At 43.5% G+C, this 25442-nt stretch overlaps 1 long non-coding RNA gene across 1 annotated transcript; it reads right to left on the reverse strand.

The window, feature by feature from the left end:
• Positions 1–180: 180 nt before the first annotated feature.
• LOC308188568 lies at positions 181–20080 on the reverse strand. The gene is made up of 5 exons (XR_013945595.1): positions 18690–20080; positions 13486–13590; positions 3832–3919; positions 2706–2936; positions 181–1743 (listed from the first exon to the last, which is right to left on the reverse strand). It is a non-coding gene; the product is annotated as an uncharacterized lncRNA (long non-coding RNA).
• Between the last annotated feature and the right edge of the window lie 5362 nt (positions 20081–25442).

Raw genomic sequence — 25442 nt, forward strand, 5'->3', positions numbered from 1 at the left:
CTCAGATGAGCACAGATCACCTTGCCTCACTCCAGCAAGCTCTGTGGAAATCTTCAGATCACCTTGCCTCACTCCAGCAAGCTCTGTGGAAATCTTCTTCTGAGCTGAGATGATGCTTTATCTGGGAAGGCTGTGTTTTTCCCCCAAAGAACCTGGTTCCTGGCATAACGTTGCACATTTGGGACTTCTCTGAAAGGTTTCAGTTTGCTATATATGCTGCATTTGTAATGGTCCGCCATGAGAATTGTATCTGATATATCTCAAATTTCTGGGTATGTAATGTATTTTGCAACGATGTAATTAATTGTACCTTCTGGGGCAGGGAACCTAAGCAGCTATTTTAAACTCTAATTTATATTAAAGCAAGTAAAGTTAATTGCCTGTCCGTACCAAATGAAAAAGAAATATGTACTTTGGAAGACCGCCACAGGTCTCCAATCAATATAAATGTAATGTGCTTCTATGCATCTTGGAGTAAAATTGTGTTTTAGTAGTTTATTCAGTATTCTAGGAATTTCTGGACAACACACTGCTAGGAAATCAGGTCACCCACAAATGCCTACTGGAGGGCCAGGAAGGCTGTTCACTGGAATCAATACAGAAACACAGATCACAACCCATAGCAAAGGGTCAACATCTTTCTTGGGTTAAAAAAATAAAAGGCAATATTAAGGAAAATAAACATCACATGTTACATATAACTTAATTAAGTAATAATTAATATTATCACATGTATAACCCAGATATGTGCAGAAAAAATATACACTATGTATTAAATTCTCTGTCATTCCTCATGACACTGAGATGTTTTTGTAGGATTAGGAAAAGAATGAAACAATCAACTCTCAGTTGAGTTTGAGATGAGGCCAAATTTAAGACCTTTACAAACATTTTGGGGGACATGGTAGTGACTCTGCTGTCACTTTCACTTTCAGTCACAGAAAACTGTTACCTCTGATTTTGGATGGTTTCAGGAGAACAGCCAAGTGCTCAAGAGCTGAACTTGTCAAAACCTTTCTTGGCTCGGAAATCTCATGAGTTTTGGCTCCTGACAAGACTTTACTACCCACTGGCTTTAGCTGAAATGAAAATATTCTTAGAAAAGGAGATCTTCCAACATCCCTGTGCTTGTGGGCTCAGCTGAAGCCAGCACATTCAGAGGGAGGCTGAACAGAATTAAGAGAGCAGAGGCTTTTGATTTGGCTCAAAATGTTTTTAATTCAGATACTTGTCACTTTTGAGAAGAAAAAAAATGTAGTTGTATTATAATAAAACTGTACTATTTGGGAAGCTATGCATGCTTAGGCTGTATAAGACTTCATCATAAAAACTTCTGTGACAGGAATATACAGCAGCAAGTGGGAAGGTGACCTGCGCCTGCCCCAGTACTTTTGGTGGATCTTGGCTTCCGTATGACATCTGGATGCTCAAGCTGTGAAAGTCTTCTTGGCTCTACTTATCATGCTCTGCCCTCAAGTGAACACACACAAAACACAGCAGCTGAAGGCCAGGAGATATTCTGGGACTTGAACCCTGATTTCCATTCCTGGAGAATCACTTTGCCTGCCCTCCGCTTTAGTGCCTCCTTGTAAAATATAAGCCTTGTTTCTTTAACCAGCCCATGTGGGTAAATGCATACCATCCAGCACGACGTGTCACATGCTTGCAGATGTTCCACCTTCTCTCACTGCTGGGATGAGACATGTACACAGCCTGGTGCAGATCCTCTAAGCATTAAGCCCCCTGAAGATCAAGATAATATCTAGTTGAGTCATGGATATAGACAAACACGCCCAACATCATGCAAGCTGCCTGCACAAAATGACCACTTCTCAAAATTTTCACACAGGTTCATTAATGATTATAGGAGGGAAGAAGCTGTCCCTAATTCTGAATTAGGTTTCTCCACTTCAGCCTTTTGAAATTGCATGGGTGAAACCGGGAGGGGAAAGACTATCCAGCTGAAATCAAATATCACCATTACCCAAGGAACAATCCCTGATTATAGCACTGGTGTCCATAATTAATTAGAATCCATCAAGCTAGTCCATTTCAATATTTCTAATTTTATCATTTGGTAATTAATCTATTTTTGGCGACCTGGTGCTTACTGTAAAAAGAAATTACTCTGTTCTTAAGGCTTGTTAGACAGAGAAGGACCTGAAAAATAGATGAGGAGAGGTGCGTTGTACAGTTATGTTTTAGCAGTCGGGAACACTGCAAAGAAAAACAGGTGTGCAACACAGATAAATCTTTCCCATCAACTGAAATACCTGTTTTTATATTCACGTATTTGAATATGGCTGTAAATTGATGATTCTTAATCTCAGGAATGTTTTTTTCATATCATGAGTTTTCACTTAGGTTCTGTATTGCACAGTATCTATCACAGGAACCTAGCTGTATTTATAGAATTTTGAAGTGGAAAGGTTATGCCAATAGAAATAATAGTTATTATTGGCAGTAAGGGATGGCACTGAAAGCATGAAAAACAGTGTAACAAAAACCCATTCACCTGCCACAATATACAGACAGAAACACAATTGTCCCCAGAAAATTGTTTCATCATCCCTTCAGAAGAAGTGGGCATAAGTCAATCAATTTATATGGCACTATCTGCACTACTATAGGGGCAACTTGATTGCTTGTCCTGCACAGACCTCCTGGGTTTTCATCTGAACAGATTTGGGGTGGGAGAGACGTGCCTTCACACATATGAGTGACGGTGCTTTCAATCTTCTGGCCTAATCTGTCGTTGTTCCCCAAGGAGCTGTGATGTGTGGCTGTCATGACAGGACATCCTTCCTGTCTCACAGGAGTGGCAGCAGGACTTACTGGAGGTCTGGAGAAGAACTGAGGTACTCCGAAGCTGTCACAGCAGATCTCAGACCTTACACTCTCTTTGCCGCTCCCTGTGTCTGATCCAGCAGTACCTGCTATCTCAAAGCACAAAAGACGTGGCTAAAATCGCGGCTTATTCCAGTGCCTCTTCTATACACAGCACACCACCTAATCGATCAAGTATCTAAAAGCCCATAAGCAAAACAGCAGCACTTCTGGCTAACACAAACCATAAGCCTCTTCTGTGATGCCCAAGGTTTTCTCACTGGCTATGGTACCTACAGAACAGATTTGCTTGTCAGTTTTTAAACATTCTCTCTTCTTTGTGTTTGCTCTTCACAAGACCAGTTTTCTTCCAAATTTTCATAAATTTCTCTTGGAGTGTGGCAGTTGCCAAGGGCACAAATCGTATCCATACTTGATAAACAGGGCTTGCTAGCCACCTGTTTAACTTACTCTAGAGCAGATAGGAAAGATGTGGTATAGCCTAGACTGGGCAATACCTACTCCACCCCACTCCACAGTTTCAGCTCAGCCTTGCTGGACCTACACATCCCCGAGAGGCACACTGAGGTGCATCAGCACTGGGATGTGTGCACGGGACACACACCTCTTGATGACTGGCCTGTCACTGGAGTTACACAGAAGGGTTTTGAGCTCACTGTTGCTCAATGGTAAACTTGGGGACTTGACCTGGAGAGGTAGGTAAAGGGCAGACTTTACAGGACTGACCCTTTCTGCCAGGAACAATCGCATGTAGGCAGTTTTCATGCAGCCGTCCTGTTTTTGAGACAGAAGGAATTTATCAGGATGATTTCCAAGCTGACCTAAGCTCCAGAGGACATTCTTCAACCTGTTTAATTTACGAGTGTAAGTGAAGCCAAAATGTCCTGATCTATTCTCACTCCCATGAACCATGGGCATCTTAAATCTCGAGAAGCAAAGCTTTCGGTTTGGCAGATCTTTTGTTACCATATATTCTAAATATACCTTTGAACAGGCAGGTTTTCTAAGACAGTCGTCGTCTTCTTTTTCTTCTTCTTTAAGTCTCAGGTTCCTCTTCTATAAAAGCTTTGCACTGAGAAATACAATGAGGAATTCTTCAATGACAGCAAGATGCAGCACTAGGTGCAATGCTATATTCTGGGTAAATGATACCATTCAGAGGACAGGGGAGAGTGTGAATAGCATTGATTTCCAGAACAGCTATTTCAGGGCTTAGCAAAGTTTGGCCAGGTTGCAATACGTCAATGGCTGGTCTGTTAACAGGCTGTGTCCCACTCCAGCAGCCTGCAGTATGGCCTGAGTTATAAGCAACTGCATCACCTCCTGCTTGGGGCATAGCATTGCTCTATGCCTGGCCTCGCTGTCTGGGGAAGCTTGGCTTCATGGAGAACATGACAGCGTCTTGTACTACCACTGGGCTAAAATAGGAGCTTCCACGCCACACTTTACTTTCTATAGTGGCTTACGAAGCAGGTTTTATCATCAAAGCACTTTGTGACCTTCTCCAAGGATATCTGAAATCACCTGAAGTTCAGGGATGAAGGCCTGAATGGTGGCTTAGACCCCCCAAGGGTGAAGCTGTGCGGGGGGAGCAGCTCCTCCACTCAGTGGAGCCAGCCCAAGCAATGAGATGCTCTTTTGGGACCTCAAAAAACAAGAGCAGCAACATCATTTACAGAGAATGGTTTATCTAATGGCTTTCATCTCCTTATAGATGGGGTGGACTACACCCTGGAAGTGCTGCTGCTTTCCTTGGTCTGTAAATGGAGCCCAGAGGAGCAGCTCAGTTGTAAAATCTACATTCTACAGGTTTTAATCATCGAATCCATCTCCTAGCACTAGTTGTGCTATGCCTGCCCATGCAAATAGCCATACAGAAACAGAAAGGTTTGCAGCCGCAACCCTTGTATCACTTTTCAGGTTACGTTGTATGAAATCAAAGTAACTAAGTTTTGTGGATAATTTTGAAAGAAAACGGGACATATTGTTTGATCAATTCTACTACTATATAAAATCTATTCCTGTATGGATTTTGAAGTATTTTCTGTTTTACCATCTAACCTTCACTTAAACATGACATTCCAAAATTATTTCTGGTTTTAAAAGTTTTATGGAGATAACTTCCAGCCACTTTACAAGGATAAGTGTGTGAATAAACTGTTGTCTCATTAGAGTGTCTTCTATCCACCTGAATAACTCAATACTGGCAGCATTTCAGAGCACAAATCTTGGCAGAGAAATAGCCTGGCTATATATCCAAAACTAGCACCGAGCATGCTTTCTGTGGCACGCTAACCTTGTGTACTTTGAAAGTGCATGAGTATTTTAAGAAGGTTAAGGTGCTGCTGTCAGTTTGCAAATTATTTCATTTCACCAATTACCGCAGCATCAATGTGACTTTAGATGTCACAAGTCTCAGGAAGTTGCTGCTGAATTAAAAAAGGAAGAGGGATGGATCCATGCTTCTCTGGGCCATGCTAGCCTACAGCATGGGTGTCCATGCCCAGCGGTGCATGGCCCCCTCTGGTGCCTTTCCTCACCAGCTTTGGATTGGGAAACAAAGATGAATGGGCTGTAAAGGATGCACTGCTGATGCTCTCCCTGGCCCTGAGCAGACCTGTGGTGACAGCACCCAGCATGTCCAGTCCATCACCCCTTCTCTGCTCTCCTGGCGTTCCTCTCTGATGTGCACAAGCCATCGCTCCAGCACAGAACCCTGCCTTGCACATCACCCCGTGGTAATGTTTCACATGCAGCTTTGCTGCCCAGTGCATCCCCTAGTGCTTTCCTTGCATCGCCCTGTCTGCTCACCACAGTTACTGCTGCTTTCCCCTTGCCTGTCCCATAACTGGGCACTCAGCGAAATCAGCAGATGACTGGGAGAGCAAATGTTGTCTTGTCAAATCTTGAAAGGTCTACTTCCAATCCCAGCTGGTTCTTTTAAGGAGAAACAAACAAACAAACAAAATAAGAGCATGAAAATGCCTTTGCAAAGTTTGAATGTTTAGTTTCCTGACATGATGAATTTACCCAAAAAGGCTGCACCTCAAGCATAAAAGAATCTGTTAAGAAAAAGACTCTGCAAGTAGCTGGGCAGCCAGCGAGATATCATGTCTGTGACCATCACCTTCCTTAGGTAATATCCTTGTCAGAGGCAACAGGACTTCTCTGCCCATGTGGGATGCAGAACCAGCCACCGAGCAGGTAAATTCCAATTCATCTCTTCATCCACAAAATAAATCCAGAGTCCATCAATGCTTGTAAAGAAATGAAAGCTGTTTTATAGTCAATGCAGAAGAAGAAAGCCCTTCAAATGCTTACTTTAGCACCCGCAGTTCTTCCTTACACTTCTGTCCCTTTCAATCCCTTTAGCTTTCAACAACAGGAACTAGGAAATAACAGCAACAAATTGGCTCAGCGCTATGTGTGAATTCTTATTTACAAGCTACAGGCAGCAGCATTTCTGTCCCTGGCACCGTGCTAGCTGCAGCAAACCAGTTTGGGATCAGCCCCCAGAACCACCGCTGGGGCACTGCCCCACCACCAGCTCCTCACACCTCGCCCCACTGACGCTCCTCTCTCCTTCGGGCATTGCTGTCGACGTGTCACCATGTCACTGGAGGATCAGGGACTTGCTAAGCACCACTACGAGCTCCTGCTGCCCATGGGGCTCCCCAGACGTCTTCTTTCCTGATTCCTGACCTCCTGATTTTCTCCTCCCCTCCATAAAGGGCTGCTCCTATTGCTGCTCCCATCATGTTTTCTGCTCCGCAGTGCAGGGAAACATTCAGTGCTGCATGAAAGGAGAGCAGATGATAATCAAGGCTGAACATGAGTCTGTGCTCAGGAGCCCAGGCACACAGACAGGAAGGATTCAGAACCCCTGTTCTCCTTCCCCGGGCTGTTGAAGCATTTTGGTGCAACATGGACAGAAGCAACAAGAGCTCTGCACTTGTGTTTTCCCTGTCTTGCCCATCTTACTCGCATGCCTCCAGTTCTTCTGCCTCTCTATTGCATTTAGACATAGCTGGTTATGAATATAACCACAGGAAATTCGGTATTTTGGGTTTTCTTTTTTTGTAACTGGCTGACTTTGCTCCTGTTTTCCCACAGCTCCTGTGCAGAGTGGGAGGGAGGAGATCCCACAAAGTCTGTCGTGTTTTTTCCCCAGATTTTCAGCAATGTATCCAGTGAGGTAACGCATCCAGTCAGGTTTCAAATCTACGTGTTTTGGCAATGTTTTCACTGGATTCATTTGAAATACATAGGGAGATAATGATATCTTTATGATTTCTTTTTTTCAGGGTATTAGATGAATCACACCAAGCCCTATCCAGAATGATGGGGCGGCTTATTTATTTCTTCTTAGACTCCACCACTTGTCCTTGCTGCAGTCCCAAGACACCTGGAGCTGTTGTAATATCACTTCCCAGTGTACTAAAATACAATTTGCCTGTTGCCGTTGCAAGACGCCAAGGACCAGATGAAATGATTTATGTTTTTGCTTGAATCTGGGAAGAGGAGTCCCGGGAGCATAACAACTAGGTATAAGTAACATCCATTCCGGTGTACCTGACAAATGCAAGCCATAAAAACAAACAAACAAACAAAAAATATAACATGCTCCAACAAGCTTCAGATCTTTCATATAAAAGGCTAAAAGCCTCAAAAATGACATTGTGCATGTACACACACACACACACACAAAAGAAGAAAGAAGCAATGAATATATATTTTTCTCAGCTTTCTGCAGGAAGAATCTGTTGTAGAATAGCCACTTGTAAAGACTGGGATTGTGTGAAGTATTTGAGGCTGCGTCTACTTAGATTTCAGTTCTGGCACACGAGAGGATATTTTGGGACAAGGATTTTGTTTGCAATGTAAATCAGGCACGTGGTTCTATCTTACCCTAGGAAAGCTTTTCTGTACTTGCTTAAACTAGGCAACCTTGGCAGTGTGACTAAGCTGAGATTCCTGACTTCATTTCGCTTTAGCAGGAAAGTCATTATTAGCACGCAGAAGTCCTAGGGCTAGTCTGTTAGAAATGGTACAGCTCCACAACAAAAAGACAGCCCCGGCCCCGTGATGCACAGATGAGGCACGGGAAGCAGGTTTAGCTGGCAGAGGAGTAGAGGAGACAGCGGGGAGAAACAAACCAGTGCTAGGAGCAGCCACAGCACACCCTCTGGATAACCAGCAACAGCATTTTTGAAAATGTTGCAGCAAGAATGGTTTCAGAGGGGAATCTGAGTGCTAACAGTGAGGTGACTTTGCTGTTATTCATCTGGAGCTCCTTCACACATGGACGGCATCCAGCAAGTAATCTTCCATAGGTAACTTCACAACTTCTCATACACCCTCTCTTAAGCCAGGGGAGAGTATGAGAAGTTACTTGCTGGAAGATTTTACAAGTGGCTTATCCAAGCCGTCAGATATTCGTGGAACAGAATCAAGAGCTGATGGAGAAAACTCCAGTCTGGCAAGACCAAGGGGTTTTACAGCAATGTGTTTATTTCAAGGAACCTACAAGAAGTCCAAGCGAGGGTGGATGTTTTAATAAAAGCCAGAGAGAGGTAAAGTCCTCATTTGACCTGCAAAATCTGAATGCTGCTTGTCCATTGTGAGTGGTAAGGCTGAAATGCATTGGATGATGCCACATCCAAGAGGACTCAGGACCACAGCCCAGAATAACCAGCAATTGACCTGGCTGATATGAAGCCTGGGTTCCAGCCCTGCTTGTGCCTAAATCATGAAGCAATGACATCTACGTGTCTTGAATCCCAAGAGAGCCCTCTTGTCACTATGCATCTCATCAATCTTAGTGAATGTATTTTGAAAATTCACAGTTTCATTTCGACACAAAAGTGAAAGCAGACTTTGGAACTGCAATTTTTTTTTCATGAGATGGAGTTCTTGTTTTCCAGCCCAGCTGAGCCTTAAGCCATGGTTTGCAGTGTTTCATGCAAATAATTTGGAATAGGAGCACCAAAAGACCAGGACACATTTTAAGTGTAAATATTGTAAACCAATAAGCATAAAACATATTTTTAACTCACTCCTTTCTCATGCATATGAACTTCGTAGAAATTAAAGTACAAATCTTCCCACAAGCTTGAAAGCAAACTGGTTCCAAGTTTCCCCTCACCCATTTAAATTATTCTGAATTACTCTGAATGCCATAGAAAACATACTCTTTAGAAATAACAGATTATTAAACAGCCTGTTTCACCTGTAAATAAGCATTGAATTTGGTGTGTTAGATATGTTATTCGATTTGAACCTATTAGTCAAGCTCCATTCTGTGACTGTTTACCAGAGAGACTTCAGCTTTTTTTTTTATATATTATTTCTTTTGAAATAAATCCCAAATTGTTGTTGATGCCAGGGATATGGAAACTGAACTGCTGTCCAGGCACGTAAGCCTTTTGCTGGGGAGCTGTCCTCAAGTCAAACATAAAACTCTAACATTATTATTCCAATCCAGTGTGAAATACAGCAAAATATGAACACTTCCCCAAGTTTCACTCCTGCTAATGTACATACAAGACAAGGGTCAAATAATAATGTTTAGCTCTGAATATTTATGTCTCGTACTTAGCCTTGTGGTGTTTAGAGGTTTAGTGCACCTTTGACTGCTTCTCATTGCCTAAATAGACAACACAGGACCATGTTTTCTTTGTGGCAATTACATCCTGAAATCTCCAAGACAGAACAAACAAGACATAGGTTCACAAAATATTCAAAGAGATTTCCTAGTATTTTCTGCATTTCAATGGGATATTTTACAAAAATGTATTTCTGATTGCAGAGTTAACTTTCAAGAGCCAGAAGCTTTCTGATGTGTGGCAGTCCAACCATCTCTCATGCCTGCAGCCAAAATTGTAGCGAGGTGCTAATGGACTCCAGAAATGTCTCTGATGTTTCTGTTGAGATTCTCCACCTATAGACACTCATCAAATCATCCAGTTCTGTCATGTTTTTCTCCAATTTATTCTCTGAAGACATAGGAACAGCCTTCTGAGCTTCCCCATTAGAAAAATGCCTTTCAGACATTAAAGGTAAATATTCTGTATCATATCTATGAAGATAATGGTTGGAAAATTTCATAAACCCAGCTGGAAAAGGTACACAGCAATAAAATAAACTAGTGAAAATGTGACCTGAACAGTAAAAATTGATTATAAAAGCAATAGCTGATTGCATTTATTATATGGTTATAGTACTGTCAAAACTAAAGGGTGCAACAGCTCTGCAGTCACTGATAACTAATTCATAAGGCACCACCATAAAACACTATGCACTAAAGAAGACGTTGTAAAATCACAACAGTTAGAAAACTCAACGTACTCTAAAATGCAGAGACTGAATGCAAAGATGAATCAAGAGAGAAAGGGCTGTGTTTTAACAGCTGTGCTTTTTCTCTCTGATTCTGATTTAAACGCTGCCTTGTAGGACACAAGTGTCTAGACAGTGGCAGTTAATGTGCATCTGATACAATTAAAGGAAGTAGTAGTGACACGCACAATTTCCCCAGTGTGTCTGGCCATGAATCTTTGGTGACACTGACTAAGGTACGCTAATTATGATTGCAGGGAAAGAAATGAGAGGAGACACCAAGAATATCCACCCTTCCATTAGAAGCGTTACATCTAGATTTTATCACCATCAAGCTCTTCCATGAACCTTTCTGTCTTTGTGACTCTACAGGACTCATTAAATTTATAAGAAGATTTTCCAAATGGAAAAAACAAAGCTGCCAGCGTGGGCATGGGAGGCTTTTTTCCCATCTCCATTTGGTAAACTGGCTGTGCTTCTTTGCTTGACTCTTCTCTCCAGGCTGTGTCACAGCTGGAGATGGCAGCTGATCTGGGGAGCTGTTAGCCCAAGGCACTGCAAGGTCCCCATCACCAAATTGGGTTACCCACAAATTCACAAATTAACCTGTTGTAAAGGCTGTAACATATTTAAGCTCGTGCTACCCCCATTATCTTACAGCACTAGACAGAGGAGGAATTACAGCACCACGAGGCTAACGCCACATCTTGGAAACAGGACACGAACAATAAATTACCTGACTTTTACCACCCTGGAGCTCAGTAGCTCTGGTTGCTTGGTCACTTCATACCAGGATGCACAGCAGGCAGCAGCAAGCTGCAGAGAGGCAGTGAATAGCAGCCTGTTTCAAACCCTGCTCTGCTTCTACAGCAGCAGAGAGGCATCTCTGGGCTTCTCTCAAGGCAAGAAGGAGTACGCACTGAAGAGATATACCAAGAGATCTCAGTAGTCACAAGCTGGGTAGATGATCTGTCCTTCAGAGAGATGCCAGGTCCACTGACCTGGTTGCATAGCAGGAGGTGGTGTAGCCATGTCATCTTCTGTGTCATTTGCTCAGTGGTATTGTCACTTCATAACTTAGGAGGTGAAAAGTCCTTTAAAAGGTTAAAGGAAGCTGTCCCTTGACCATACAGCTAAAGTCAGGCATTTATACACGTAGTTGAAATTAGCTTTTATTTAATGCACCTCAAGATTTTATCACTGCAAGCAGATAAAGAGTTTAGGGCTCAGGGAACCACTAGATGCTCCAGTATGCATTCCGTCATTTGTCACAAGCTCAGATTTTTTCATGGTTCCTCTCACTGCAAAGCATTTTCTTCAGGAAATTATGTGACTCTTTTTTTGCAACCCCTGAGACTGTTATTGTTTGTTTGTTTGTTTGTTTTTCTTTCAAAAAACATGAATACATAAACTGGGTGCTAAATACGGTGTTCAATTCCCTTTTGACTCAGCAGTCTTCTGTTTGTACATCTCATGGCCATTTTAGCTGTAACATGAAACTAGGATTTCATATTCTCACTGTGATTCCTAAACTTTTAACAGCAGCACTGTTTTCCTGATGTATAGCATCCATTTGATTGCACTTAAATACATTTTGTGCAGCAAGCCCACCTCATCCAGCAATCCAGACGGCACCATAGGTCTGCTTCCTTATCTCTGTGGGGTTTTCTACAGCCTTTGTGGGAGCTGCAAGTTTTATCCTGGCTTCCAGCTGAGTACTAAAAATATTGAGTAGTACTGAGTCTTGAACAGAACCTTGAAGACTCTCATGAGACATGCTTTAATCTGATGATGATTCGTTATAAAAAGCTTCTAGATTTAAACAAATTCAAGACAATTTAAGGTGTTTCTAGGAAAACTGCTGGAAGAGTACATCTTATATTCTACTTATGTCTTGCTTTCAATGAGCAATCCAGAGATGCCTGCTGGAGAGTCTGGCCTTAAATATGTGTGTACCAAAACCAAAATGGACCACGGTGTAATATGTATGGAAATAAAGTAATCAGGAGTGTGAATGGGATGAGAATAAAACATTTCACACAGGCAACGAGTGCCAATTATCAAACAGCAGCAGTTTGTGTTAGCATGAGGCAAATGCTCCCAGACCACTGCCCACCACAGGCTCCACACTTTGGTGACACAGAAAATGAGTCAAAATCAGTTGGGGTTGTGGAGACAGGGGGTACCAGTGAGGGAGGTGGGGACATTGATTTTGGGTCCCGGTCTGTCCTATGAGATGAGGACAGAGCTTCAGATCCAGGTGCACAAAGGACGGGTGATGTGGGCAGCACAGCTCTGAGGATGTGACCCCCTTATAGTCAGAGCTGAAAGTGTTTTCTCCCAAATATTTACAAATCTTCCTCTCCCTCCACCTCATTTTTTGAGTCAATATGATTCTTTTTGGTCTCTACCAATTAACTGGCTACTAACCTATTTAAACACACATTCTTCATAATGTGCAGGGCTACCCTCGCAATCAAAATGACAAGTGGCACATAATAGAAATGCCTCCCAAAATCTAAAGAAACTGCATCTGCTTCAGTCCCTTCGTTTGCAATATTTATGATCTCAGCAAAAAAAAAAAAAATGGAACCAGATTTGCTTGATGATATATAGCTTGGAATACTGAAATACCCCTTTGCCCTGGCTTCCCAACCAAATAAATCACATCGTTTCATACACCTCCTGTCTGATAATATAAACATGATAATACAGCCTTGGGAACATCTACCAAATCTCATTAAACACTTCTGCTGATAACATAATAACATGTTAAATATTGTCTAGCTGCCACACTGCACTCAAAATCGGAGTGTCCCTCTCTTGCCTTTTGTAATTCTGCACTTTGCTTCCATAAAAAGGGAAACCCTATAACAGTTTTGTTTTGAAATACTGGCTCACCCAGAAGGTTGCATATTTTCAAAACTCAGCTTTTGTCACTCAGGTTTCTGGGACACATCATTCTTTAACCTTGGGCTGCTCTCCTGACAAGGTGAAAACTCATTAACTGCCTCTGTATAATTTAAACACACAGCTTTGTTATTATGCTGGCACCAGCCCACAGGGACAACAGGGAACCTGTAGTGATAGCTTGTTCTCGTGGCAGGTATGTCCTCAATAGCTTTCTCTGGGACAGAGGATAATTACCTTCCCAGTATAAGAATCACAGTACCAAAAAAAAAACACCACACAAATGCTTTATGAACCTGTGTAAGGCAAGGCCACCTCCCACAGGACTGTCACATAGAGGGAAACACAAACAGTCCCCAGAGCATAAAATCCCCTCCCTGTCTCTCCTGGTACCTGCTAGTGACAGCAGCACACGTGGATCTTCCAGCTCTTGTGTCAATCACCTTTCCTCACTCAGCTGTCATTTCAGAGGTGGGTGGCTTTTCAGAACTGCCTGTTCTTAATGAAGACATCAAGAGCAATTTCAATGCTTTGTATCTTTAATAATGTATATCATTGTCCCCTGTTACAGGCAAAGAAACGCTAACATCACTGCAAAGACATTGTGTAAGTGGCAACTGAAATCATACGCCAGGGGAACAGCCCAACCAGTGTGGAGCCACCTTTATCAGTACCATGGTTATGCCAAGCACTTCAGCTTACCTGATCCTTAGTTTCATTTGCTTCATCTGGGCTCCATGAGGTTACCTTCCACCCCTCTCCCAACCTCCCAAAGGTTGTATAAGGCCTCACAGACTCATAGAGCAACAGAATGGTTTGTGTTGGGTTGGAAGGGACCTTAAAGCCCACCTGGTTCCAACCCCCTGCCATGGGCAGGGACACCTCCCACCAGACCAGGTTGCCCAAAGCCCCATCCAGCCTGGCCTTGAACACCTCCAGGGATGGGGCATCCACAGCTTCTCTGGGCAGCCTGGGCCAGGGCCTCACCACCCTCACAGTCAAGAATTTTTTCCTCATATGAAACCTAAATCTACCCTTTTTTAGTTTAAAGCTGTTACCCTGTGTCCTATCACTATATTTCCTGATAAAGAGTGCCTCCCCAGCTTTTCTGCAGGCCTCCTTTAAGTACTAGAAGGCCACAATGAGGTCTCCCGGGAGCCTTCTCTCCTCTAGGCTGAACAACCCCAACTCCCTCAGCCTGTCTCCATAGGAGAGGTGCTCCAGCCCTCTGATCATCGTTGTGGCCCTCCTCTGGACTCATTCTAACAGGTCCATGTCCTTCTTGTGCTGGGGTCCCTAGAGCTGAACGCAGGGCTCCGGGTGGGATGTCACAAGAACAGAGCAGAGGTGGAGAGTCACTTCCCTCACCCCACTGGCCATGCTGCTTTTGAAGCAGCCCAGGATATGGGTGGCTTTCTGGGCTACACGTGCACATCGCCGGCTCATTTGCAGTTTTTCATCCACCAGTACCCCCAAGTCCTTCTCCACAGGGCTGCCCTCCATCCACTCATGACCCAGCCTGTACTCGTGTCCCAGGTGCAGGACCTTGCACAGGGTCTTGCTGAACCACATGTTGTCTGCATGGGCCCACCTCCTGAGCTACCAAAGGTCCCTCTGGATGGCATCTCTTCCCTCCAGCGTAGACCACACTGCACAGCTTGGTGTCATCGGCAAACTTGCTGAGGGTGCATGGATCCACTGTCCATGCCACCAAAGACGTTAAATAATACTAATCCCAATACAGATCCCTGAGGGACACCATTTTTCACAGGTCTCCACCTGGACATTGAGCTTTGGCCATGACATGGCAAGGATTACTGATTCACATTCAGTTGCAAGACAGGCATTTAGACCTGCTCGCTGCTCCAGTGACCAGACAGACCCAGCACTGGCAGACTTCTGAAGCCACCTGAAACCCACCAGCCTCCAAGAGCTAGGGGTAGCGATATCTGACAGCAAAATCAGGGACGCACCATTTAATTTACAGTAGCCTCAGAGAAGGGGTGGAAGATGCTTAGCATCATAGCCACTAGGTGAACACATTAGCAAATGAAAGCCATTTGAATCTTTATGTCAGACATCCCCACGTGTTTTTATTTCTAGGCTGAACGCTAGGCAGAAACTCTCTACCTTCCAGTTTCAGTGTGGATGATGCCAAAATCTTTTGAGCACAACCCAAGGAAGTCAAAGTGGAAGATACTCATTTCACTAGAGAAAAAAGAGAAAGCTCCCCAGAGTGCAATATGGGCCCCTGTAGAGAGAGAACTGAGCTGTGCTTTGGCATTCACAACAACGGAGAGCCTTCAGCATTTGGCTAGTCCCACAGTCAACCACTTCCCACAACGTTTCAGGTGTCACCTAAAGCTACTTGTCTACCGAAATGAAGATACAGTGACAGTCCAAGAGCTGCAGCAAGAAAGCAAGGAGAGATACAAGAATTAAAGACTTTGTGTCACCAATGTTTTCTCTCCGTAATTAAAATTATGGTGTGACGTGGTTTTGAAAGGATCAAATTATTTTTTTTTCATGTTGCTCATTTTCCTTCTCCTTCATCCCCATTCTCATCACTTTCCACCACTGAACAACAGAGGTTTTGCCTGTTCTTGCCCTTGCACCAGAACCCTTTCTTCTCTTTCTTTTAACTGAATCCTTCAGATCAGGAGGTGATCATCTGCTTCTGGGCTGTCCAGAGCTAGGCAAGGATTGCAGCACCTCATGGAACCTCATTTCTCACCACAGTTCCCTACGTCTAAGACTCTGGGTGGGAATGAAGGCATAGTCCTGGCCTACATGTAGAGCATTGCACCAGCTCCAAGGGCAGGACTGCGATGAGCCTGTGGTGCAAACCAGCAGGGAGCTACCCAGGCCTGAAACAAGCCTCCAAGAAGTCAATGACAAAACTCCCACTGACCTGAATTGGGTTTGGATCAGCATTCTGGTGAGACAATTTCAGAGGTAAGTTAAGACTGCACATAAATGATTACTAGTGATTGCCTTGCTGATGAGCAGAAGGGAAAGGCTGTGGCAGGAAGACCAAACAGTCAGCAGCAGTAACAAACTAAACTCCTGCAGGATGATGTACGGGCATCTTCTTATACTTGCCTTTCTGTAACCTCATCCTTGCAAATCTCATTCTTTTATTAACACATGGTTTACACCTACATCACTTCCAAATTTGGCATAATAACTTTGGGTTCACGCAGCAAGCATGTTTCACAGCATAGACAAACCTAACAAAGAGACTGCTTTCAGGTTCCCTCCTATTTCACATTTTTCCAGATCCTTCCACCTCCTTGGGCTAACAAAAGGTATCTCCGTAGTGACTGCAGACATTTTTTGCGATGAAAACTTATGTTTAGGGAAGGATTTAATGCTGGTTATTTGGACATAATTTAGAAACAGCCATTGCTTAGGAAGATGAACAGATCTCTAGGCAGAAAGCACCAGAAAGGCATTTGCTAACTACAGCAAAAAAGAATCACAGAATCCCAGAATTGTCGGGGTTGGAAGGGACCTCGAAAGATCATCGGGTCCAACCCTCCTGCCAAAGCAGGTTCCTTAGAGCAGGCTGCCCAGGTAGGCGTCCAGACAGGCCTTGAATATCCCCAGAGAAGGAGACTCCACAACCTCCCTGGGCAGCCTGTCCCAGTGCTCCGTCACCCTCACCATGAAGTTCTTTCTCATGTTGGTGCGAAACTTCCTGTGATCCATTTCGTGGCCATTGCCCCTTGTCCTGTCCCCACAAACCACTGAAAAGAGGTTGGCCAAATCCCTGTCTCCCACACTTAAGATATTTGTGAACATTGATAAGATCCCCTCTCAGTCTTCTCTTCTCAAGGCTGAACAGACCCAGGTCTCTCAGCCTTTCCTCAGAGGGAAGATGCTCCAGGCCCCGTATCATCTTTGTTGCCCTCCGCTGGACTCTTTCCAGGAGAACCCTGTCTTTTTTGCACTGGGAATGAAAAATACTGCTAGACCTACCAGGAAACTAATACTGGAGTCATATTCACCAGACCAAACTGTAGGCACTTCAGAGAGGAGGATGAGAACCTATAGCCTACAGGAGAAGGAAAGAAACCTTCACATCTTAGACTGGGCTAAGCCCTCTCTGAAGGTACCTGCCTCACACCCAGCTCACTGTGGAAGCCTAATTTTGCCCAACACAGCTCTGTTCAGAGCAGACCTGGAAAAAGAGTTTGAGAAATGGGCTGATTTCTCAGGTAACACAAGACTGAGCAGATAAAATCACTGGGATCATTTTTCCTTTTTATCATCTAGTTCGGTGATGGTAGAAATTGTTCATCTTGGCACTTGCTCATGCAAGCCAGCAGGACAGACCCGGGGATGGCAAGTTCGTGGTGATGGGGCAGGTCCAAAGTGGAGCTGGGAAATCAATCCACAGGTCAGGGTCAGGCCCTGTGGGGATACCCAGGGTCAGACACAGCCCTGGGATGGCGAGGCAGGGCTTTGGGGATGGGGACAATCTGAGGACAGACTGGGACAGCAGCCCTTGGGGCCCATGGCCAGGCAGGGCAGGGCTGTGGGAACCTGGAGCCCAGCACTGCTGCAGCATCACTGGGGCAGGGTCTGACGGGCCTGAGGCTGAAATGGGACCCTGAGCCCTATGTAGGTGAGGTGAGCCCCATGGGAGGACAGACAGGGTCATTAAGGGCTATTAGTGCCCTCAGGGCCCTGACAGTAGCTTAGCTGTAAATATTCAGGCACTCCGGCTTATCAGATTTCATTAAAACAAATGGGATAAACTCATACTTATTCATAATGTCTCTCACCCTCCTTTTCTACAAATTTTGAAGTCTGTTGCTGTAAGCAGATCCTTGAAAGCAGCTATGAGAACCGCTTGCTTTGAAGAATCCAGCCTGCAGTGCTGTAGGCTACTGCAATTACCTAAACCTTTACCACTGTTGAAAATTACTTCCATTTGTCAGTGTCCCCACCCTGCCCACCCATGTTATTTCATTATCGTTGCCTCGTGTTTTGGAAAATTCCACATAGCTGCATTTGTCGGGGAACACATTTGTTACAGACCAACACGAAATTTAAACAAGATCGTTGCTTCTGGATAGCCTGAATAATATTACATCAGCACTCTTTACTAATTTATTCTTGCTCCCTTGCAACAAGCACACACGCACTGTGTAAACAGGGTCTCTATCAGAATGAATGATGCAGACTTCAGCTTCTCATTTCTCACGCACAATAGACAGACTCTCACTCCATAAATTGTTCCATTTGTAAATTATCCAGTGGGTTAATAGATCTTAGAGCCTGAAGGGACTTCTGGCATCATCTGGACAGTATTACCTCTTGTATAACCATGGCATGTATAAGCAGCAAAATTTTTTCCAGAGATTTCTGGTGAAGAAGAAATTATTCTCCGTAACTTGTTGAGTTGGGAGATCCTGGGGGGTCACTATGAATGAAATAGAGTCCTTTGCCCTTAAAAATGACATTTAAAGGGAGGTTTTATATGTATATAAATCACTAATAGCTAAAGAGAGATTCCATTCATACTAAATGATAGAAGTTATCAAGGTGATTTTAGGCTTCCCTCCACAAAGGCATTTAAGAGTGATTACCTTTAAACTCATGAATTGTCTGATCAGCTTCCTCGAGGACTGCTCCTGGGCTTCCAACAGAGCCTGAATTTAAGCGTTCTGCTAGCTAGGCCATCACAAAAGCTAGCTGAAGACATTTATAAAACAGCCTTAGATGAGCTCTGGTGTGAGCTAAGACTCTAGACTAGCAATAGCTGGGCTGTAGCAAAATGGTTTCAAGGCAAGCCTGGGAACATTACAGCATCTGTGTGTAACACCAACCTGATTTCAGCTTGGCTTCAAGTATGACAATCACCCACTTAAAAACAGCTTTGGTACTTAACACTCCTACTTGAAAATCTTCATTTTTGCTATCAGTAACCACAAACTGATGCTCATTTCTTCATCATAGGACAGAAATAGCTGATGTTGGTGGCATGTGTCGAGCAAAGACTGCCTTTTAAGTGGTGACTACAGCAGCTGGAGATGTTTGCTCAGCTAAAGCCACCTTCATTCGCCTTCCCTTGAAGATGACAGCATTGTCACAACAGCTGTGTCTTGTCAAAAACTCAACCTCAAAACAACATTAATTGGGATCCATGGGGAGCACCTGATACTTTCAGGAAAACACAAAATTATGTCAGAGCACATCAAAGAAAAGCAAGTTACACGTCAAGAAAATGCCAAAATAATATCAATATAGACAAATAAGAAAATGAAAGATGAAATGTAACAAACATTACTGCCAGCTTTTGAAAATAAATGCGGTGTCCAGGTGACTGCAAAATTGATTGGGAAAAGAACAACAAATTAGCTCATCAGCAAGTTAAATATGAACTAGGAACCTAAATAAAATTAGCAAGACCAAATAAAACAGCTTAAAGGTGGGTCTGTAAACATTACTGAGTCCATACAATAGTAAGCTGGTTTCAGGATCTCTTCAGGTAGATGATTATCCCCTCTTTACTTTAAACATCCTTTATTCCTTGATTTGTTCCATGAGTTTATCCTCATCCCTTATGCTAAAGATTCATTTGTCACGAGGTCTGAATCTATTAATTAAGCCTCTGAAGAGCACCCCTAAGATTCTCATTAATCTTCCTCTCAGTGCAGACGTAAGCCTGAACAAACTGTAGTACTTTTGCAATACTTATGACAAAGCTCCCATCAAAAAAGCAACACTATTTTTCTTTCCCCCTCACCTAAGGTGGTAGTGAATGGGATACCTCTACTAAATATTGTGGATGGCACTTCTCAAGACTTTGCCAATAAAGGTGATTCCCTGAGCCTCTGTTTTTGCAGTTGTAACTCGAACAAAGAAATTGTACGCGAGATAGAAAACCTGTAGGAAAGTTTGTTACTGGCTATGCAGAAGCTAAAGTGACATCTGCCTGTGACATAGTGAGAAGCAAAAGGAATGGATTGGTAGAGGAAACCAGACAGGACTGAAGACCTAGCACCAGTGCAGAAGCAGTTCAGAGCCTGTACTTAAAACAAGCTCTAGGATTCAGGCCCCACGGATCAAATGCTGCCAGCAGCAGCAGTGCACTGGGGATGCTCCTGGAGGGTGTCTTTTGGTGTAGTTCCTTTGAAAGGAATTCGACTCGTGCTCCACGATCGCTTTTTGATGTGAATCAAAGCACGCTCAGGGGGCAATTGCAGTCTAAGTGTGTGCTGCAAGAGTGCAGTCTGCTCTGCTGGGCTCAGAAGTGGGGCAGCAAGTTAATCCCTCTGGCACGACATGGGAACTGGCTTACTTGGGCTCTTTGGGAGCTCTAATTTAAGTTCAATACCCCATTGCTAGAAGGAAAGATCTGCCCTTCAAGGGGCTGTTCTGCTGTAGAGAGCTCCTGTTTTGTTCTGAGTGCCAAGGGAGGTGTGAACAACCACGAGCTTCCCCCTTTGATATGTGAACCCCCCCCCCCCCAAAAGCGATCAGTAATACAGAATAGAAACTCCTCTAGTGGCAGTAGGTCCTACTTACGGCAGACCCTACCCTCCCCTGCCCACATCTGTTTCCTGTTCTCCTTCTGTACGTTTCTATTTCGGCACTGAAGCACACCAAATAATTGTTTTATACATCCATGATCTGGACACAAAAGGGGCTATAAAATTTAGGCTAGAGCATGGGGAAGGGAAAAAAAAAAAAGTACTACTTCTGCTATTTTTTTTACCCTCTAGATAAGTTACTAGCCAGTCTTAGAAATCAAGATTAACATTAACTTCAGAGAAAAATTATTTTCTCCGAAACACGGTGGAGACTTAGTTTCTTTGTCATTTGTTTGCTTCTATGGGAGTTCTTTTTTCTGGCTTGAGAAAAGCTAACCCCCAGCCAAACTGATGGTGCACAGAGAGACAAAAAAAAAAAAAAAGAGATGCAGCAAATTATACATGCGCTGCACTCAGTGCAGACTGGGGGCACCAGTATCACTCCTGACATATCAGTCTCGTCTCTCTGAAAATCTTCTGCCACAAATTCTCTGTTCCTCGCAGCTGGTGAAGGTGCTGCTCCTGCAGTCCTGATGTGCTGGGCTAGGAGGGGAGCTGCACAGCAGGGATTTTCCCGGAGCCTGCAGCGCTGTATCTATCGCTCCCCCATTCCTGCTCCCTCCCCGAGGTCGGGCATGCCCGCACTCCCTGCACAGCCGTGATCAGCACAGCTGCTGCTGCAGCACAGCACGCCCCGAAATGGCTTTATATCCCTGCTCGTCTACCTGCTCCCCGGTATCCTGCACCAGGACAGGTCCCCCCTGCATATGCTCCCCTTCCGACGCGTTAATGGGTGGAGAAAACAGGGAATTTACACAGGTTTCCAGTTGCTATTCTCCGAGAGACTGTATTTTCAGGACATGCTTTCGGATTCAAACATCACTCTTCTTCCCTGCCCGATGGCGAACTTGCATGTAGCTTAGCAACACGGCCAAAAAACGAGAAGCCTCAGGCACACAGACAGGTTACTGTGTGGTGACAAGGCACTGTGTGTCGGCCACCCTGCCATGGCTGCGTGCACCCACGTTAAACGCGTGCAACAAAGGACTCACAAGTCTGTGATTTGATTTTGCCACTAAGAAGATGTGCGCTGTTGCTGTACATCAGCTGAGAGGAGGTCATTTCCACTTTCACCCTGCCTGGGCTTTTTTGTTGGTAGATTTGACAGGCACTGTGTAGGCACAGCCTGTGGATGACTGGAAGCATGTTTCTATAATTTTCCACTTCCCTCACGTCTGAAGGACAGCCTGGCAGTGTTTATGTAGACGTGGGGCTGGCAAATGCTGGCTGGCAGAGAGCCTAGGGAAGCACCCGTGGAGTGGGAAGGAAACGTTGGCTGTGATTTAGGGGCTGGGGAGGGGCAGGAGAGGGGGGAGACGGGTACAGAGAGAAAAATTACGCAGGTGCTTCTCAGTGCAGCGGGGACCGCGAGGATTCGCAGGGGCTAGAAGATAATGGCTGATGGTGTGGTTGCATTTCTGAGGGCATTGACTCAATACACCAGGAAAAGCTGTCAGGCAGGACTCTTGGCTCACTCCAAATAAAAGCATAAAAATGGGGGGATGGACACGACATGACAAACCTTGCTTGTCCTCTTTTTTTTGTTGTTGTTGTTGTTTTATTTTTCTTTGAAAGCTGGTACAGCAAAATAGGAAATTTAGGAACACACTAAAAGGAAATTTAGGTGATCTTTAAGGTCCCTTCCAACCTGAGCCGTTCAAATTTCAGTGAAGTATCTTTGAGAACAAACTGAATTAACTTTAAGACTAAAGAAGTTCAAATTTATGTTACTGCTACCTTTCTACACCAAAGGCTTTCTACAGCTACTCAGTTCAAATCAGTTTATTTCAAAGCTTACAGTATTATCTAGTTAAAGCTCCCATATATTCAGAGCTTGTGCACCATATATATCTATGTAATGCTTTAAGTAATATGAAAATAAATTGTTTCAGCAAGAAAATAACTATGGCAGATATTTGCATGCATTATAAAAATGCTTGGGTCAGGGGAGAGCTCTCCCGTTAGCAAAAACAGACAGATCCAAACAAAAACAAACAGAAATATGCATTACATCTGTATTTATCCTGGTAACCAGCACAAGAGAGTTCAGCAACTCTGCACTGAATGACATCCAGCTCAAGGTTCAGCATTTTGTATTTATTAGCTGTTTGGATGAAAGCATTGGATTTATGTTTTTTTTCCTTCTGTAATGTTTTAAGTGATTCAGACATGCCTTTCACAGCGTAAACAGTCCTGCTTTCTTAAAACTGCTCTTCTTGGACCTTGCTGGCTGGTAGGTCACACAGATTTCAGCAGAAAGTCAAGCTGGCTACATGCAACAGCAGAAACTAAACCAAGCGAAGCCCCACGAGGACAATGGATGGCGAAACACACACCAGAATTTGGTAGATTATTTATAAAATATGATCAATGTAAATAGGTTGTTTCTATAGCAGCTCCCAATTCTTCTGTATTTCTGAGATTTAGGTTGGTGGGGGCTGGTTGGTTTTGTTGGTGGTTTTTTTTTTTTTCCTGTCTCCTGGGTTTCTCTCAATGTAAGTTGGAGTTTTCTATTTGCTTTCCTTCCCCTAACACCAACAAAATCTCAGCAATTGGCAATGGCACTCTGGATGCCTGAAGAAGCAATTTTTCAAATTGAGCCATACACATTTTAATTTCTCTTGGGGTCTTAATAATCACAATATCTTTCAAGCATAAGGTACAAAGCTTCTTTTCAAAAGGAACGCTTCAATTCTTACATGTCTGCCTTATTCCCCTGCTAAAGAGAAGATCCCCAATTCTCCAAGCAACAAAGGCAGAGACAGCTACTTAGTTATCTGAATTTGTAAATCATCTTTGTTTACTATTTATATACCAGGGGCATTGTGTATACAATGCAATGTGCAATATAGATGAAATCAGTCCTCTTTGCAACACAGAGCTTACAGTCATAACTATAGCCTGCAAGAAAAAGAAAGGGGAGGATGCTCTTGATCTCTCCACCTCAGTTTACCGCCTTTAAAACAGTGATTTGGGGGCTCAGAATACTTGGACTTGTATTTACCATAGAAAATAGTGAGAGCTACAGACTTAAATAGCTTGCGATTTTGAAAGACTTCTCCAGAGACCCAGCTTCAATGCTGTATGCAGAAGCCCTAACAAGTAACTTACAAACATGAGCTGTGCGTTGCTGTGAATCCTAAGGGCTCAAAGACACACAAGGCAAATAAAAAAAAATAAAAAAACAATAAAACATTTACAGCAACAAACAATTTATTACTACATAAAACAAACACACACAAACGAATAAACAAAAACTTGTAGCATGCAGGCCATTCTCATTAGTTTTAGATGCGTGAGTCATGGTCTTGAACATTTGGAGCTGCAGACTTTGCCCTTGTATTTTGTTACTGCTGCCTCTGAGTGGGACAGCAGTCCCATTGCTGACAGCCTTCTTCATCTTATTTTCCAGTGTGTAAAGAACTGCTATCTTTAAAATCTGTACATTTAAAAGTATGAATCAGCAGAATTCTTACTTTTTTTTTCTGTTAGAGAATGACTAAACAATCTACCAACTTAACCTGAAATAACAGGTGACAAACGCTAGATGAATACTGAACTAGTTGGTTTCTTGTTTATAGGTTCTTGCATCGGGCTCTCACCAGCTGAGGCTCAGATGTGCCAAGCATAGTTAAAAATTTTATTTGCAAATGTAATTCATTTATGGTGGGAATTACTAGCTTCTTACCTCAGGAATTTTTGCGTACTTGGCTGAACAGAGGAGGAATGTTTTTCACTTTAGGATTTGAATACAGGAAAAGAATTCTAATGTATTTTCTCCATAATCCCCTTGTTCTCCTCACTTCTCTCTTTTTACTTTTTGTACATAACGCTGCATCTCATCAACTGCTGCTTTGGTAACAGGATATAGGTGCACTTTGCTCCAGAACACAGCGGTGCCAGAAGAAGCCACACAGGCACCAGCTGTGTGGAAAAAGGAATTCCAACTTCAGTCAAGCTGTGTAGTGAATCTCCATCTGAAACGTCTACAGAATTGATTAAACACTGAAACAAAAGGCTGAAAGCTGCCACCCATGTCCTCAAGTAACAAAAGATCCAAGAGAAAGAAAGAGCAGGTAAGAGTGACCTTCCTGATCACCTAAACCAGAGGTCCCGTCACTGCCTCCTTGCTATTCTAACGCACCTCAAGGATCAGCACTCTCTATGATTTTGCCCTTCACATGTGGCAAAAGTTCTCCTTCATCAAGCCACTACAGTCTTAAACTCCTTGAGTTTGAGCTCGGTTGTGAGATCTAGCTGAGCATATCTCATATAGAGCAACGTGTGCCCAGCTAACCAGCAGGTATAGCAGAATCTGCTGCAATGTCATCTCATCCCTCCTCACACTCACTGCCTGTTTGCTGGCTCATCTGTGTGTTGCTTCTTTTTCCCCTTCCATCTGTTGTGCCTTCCACTGCCTTCACTGGAAAGATGTACTACATGTTTGTACAGTAATTAGCACAAAATGACACTTGCCAGTGCTGAGGCATTAACGAAGTTAGCAGTAGAGTGATGATAACAAGACCCTGGAACAGTACAATTTTCATCTGAATCGGGTAAATTCATTCACCTAAAGGAAACAAACTTGATACTCCAGCTTTTTATTTATTCAAGATTTTTATTCTTGGCTCATTTATCCATTTCTACCATTAGTGACAGTGCTAAACCTTTTTATTTGCACAGCAACACATCTTCGCTGCACTACTCAGTACAGCACTGACCTCTTGGTAGGTAACAACAGACGGG

The sequence above is a fragment of the Anser brachyrhynchus genome (genome assembly GCF_964034855.1).
Source record: "Anser brachyrhynchus genome assembly, chromosome: 1".
NCBI lineage: Eukaryota > Metazoa > Chordata > Aves > Anseriformes > Anatidae > Anser > Anser brachyrhynchus.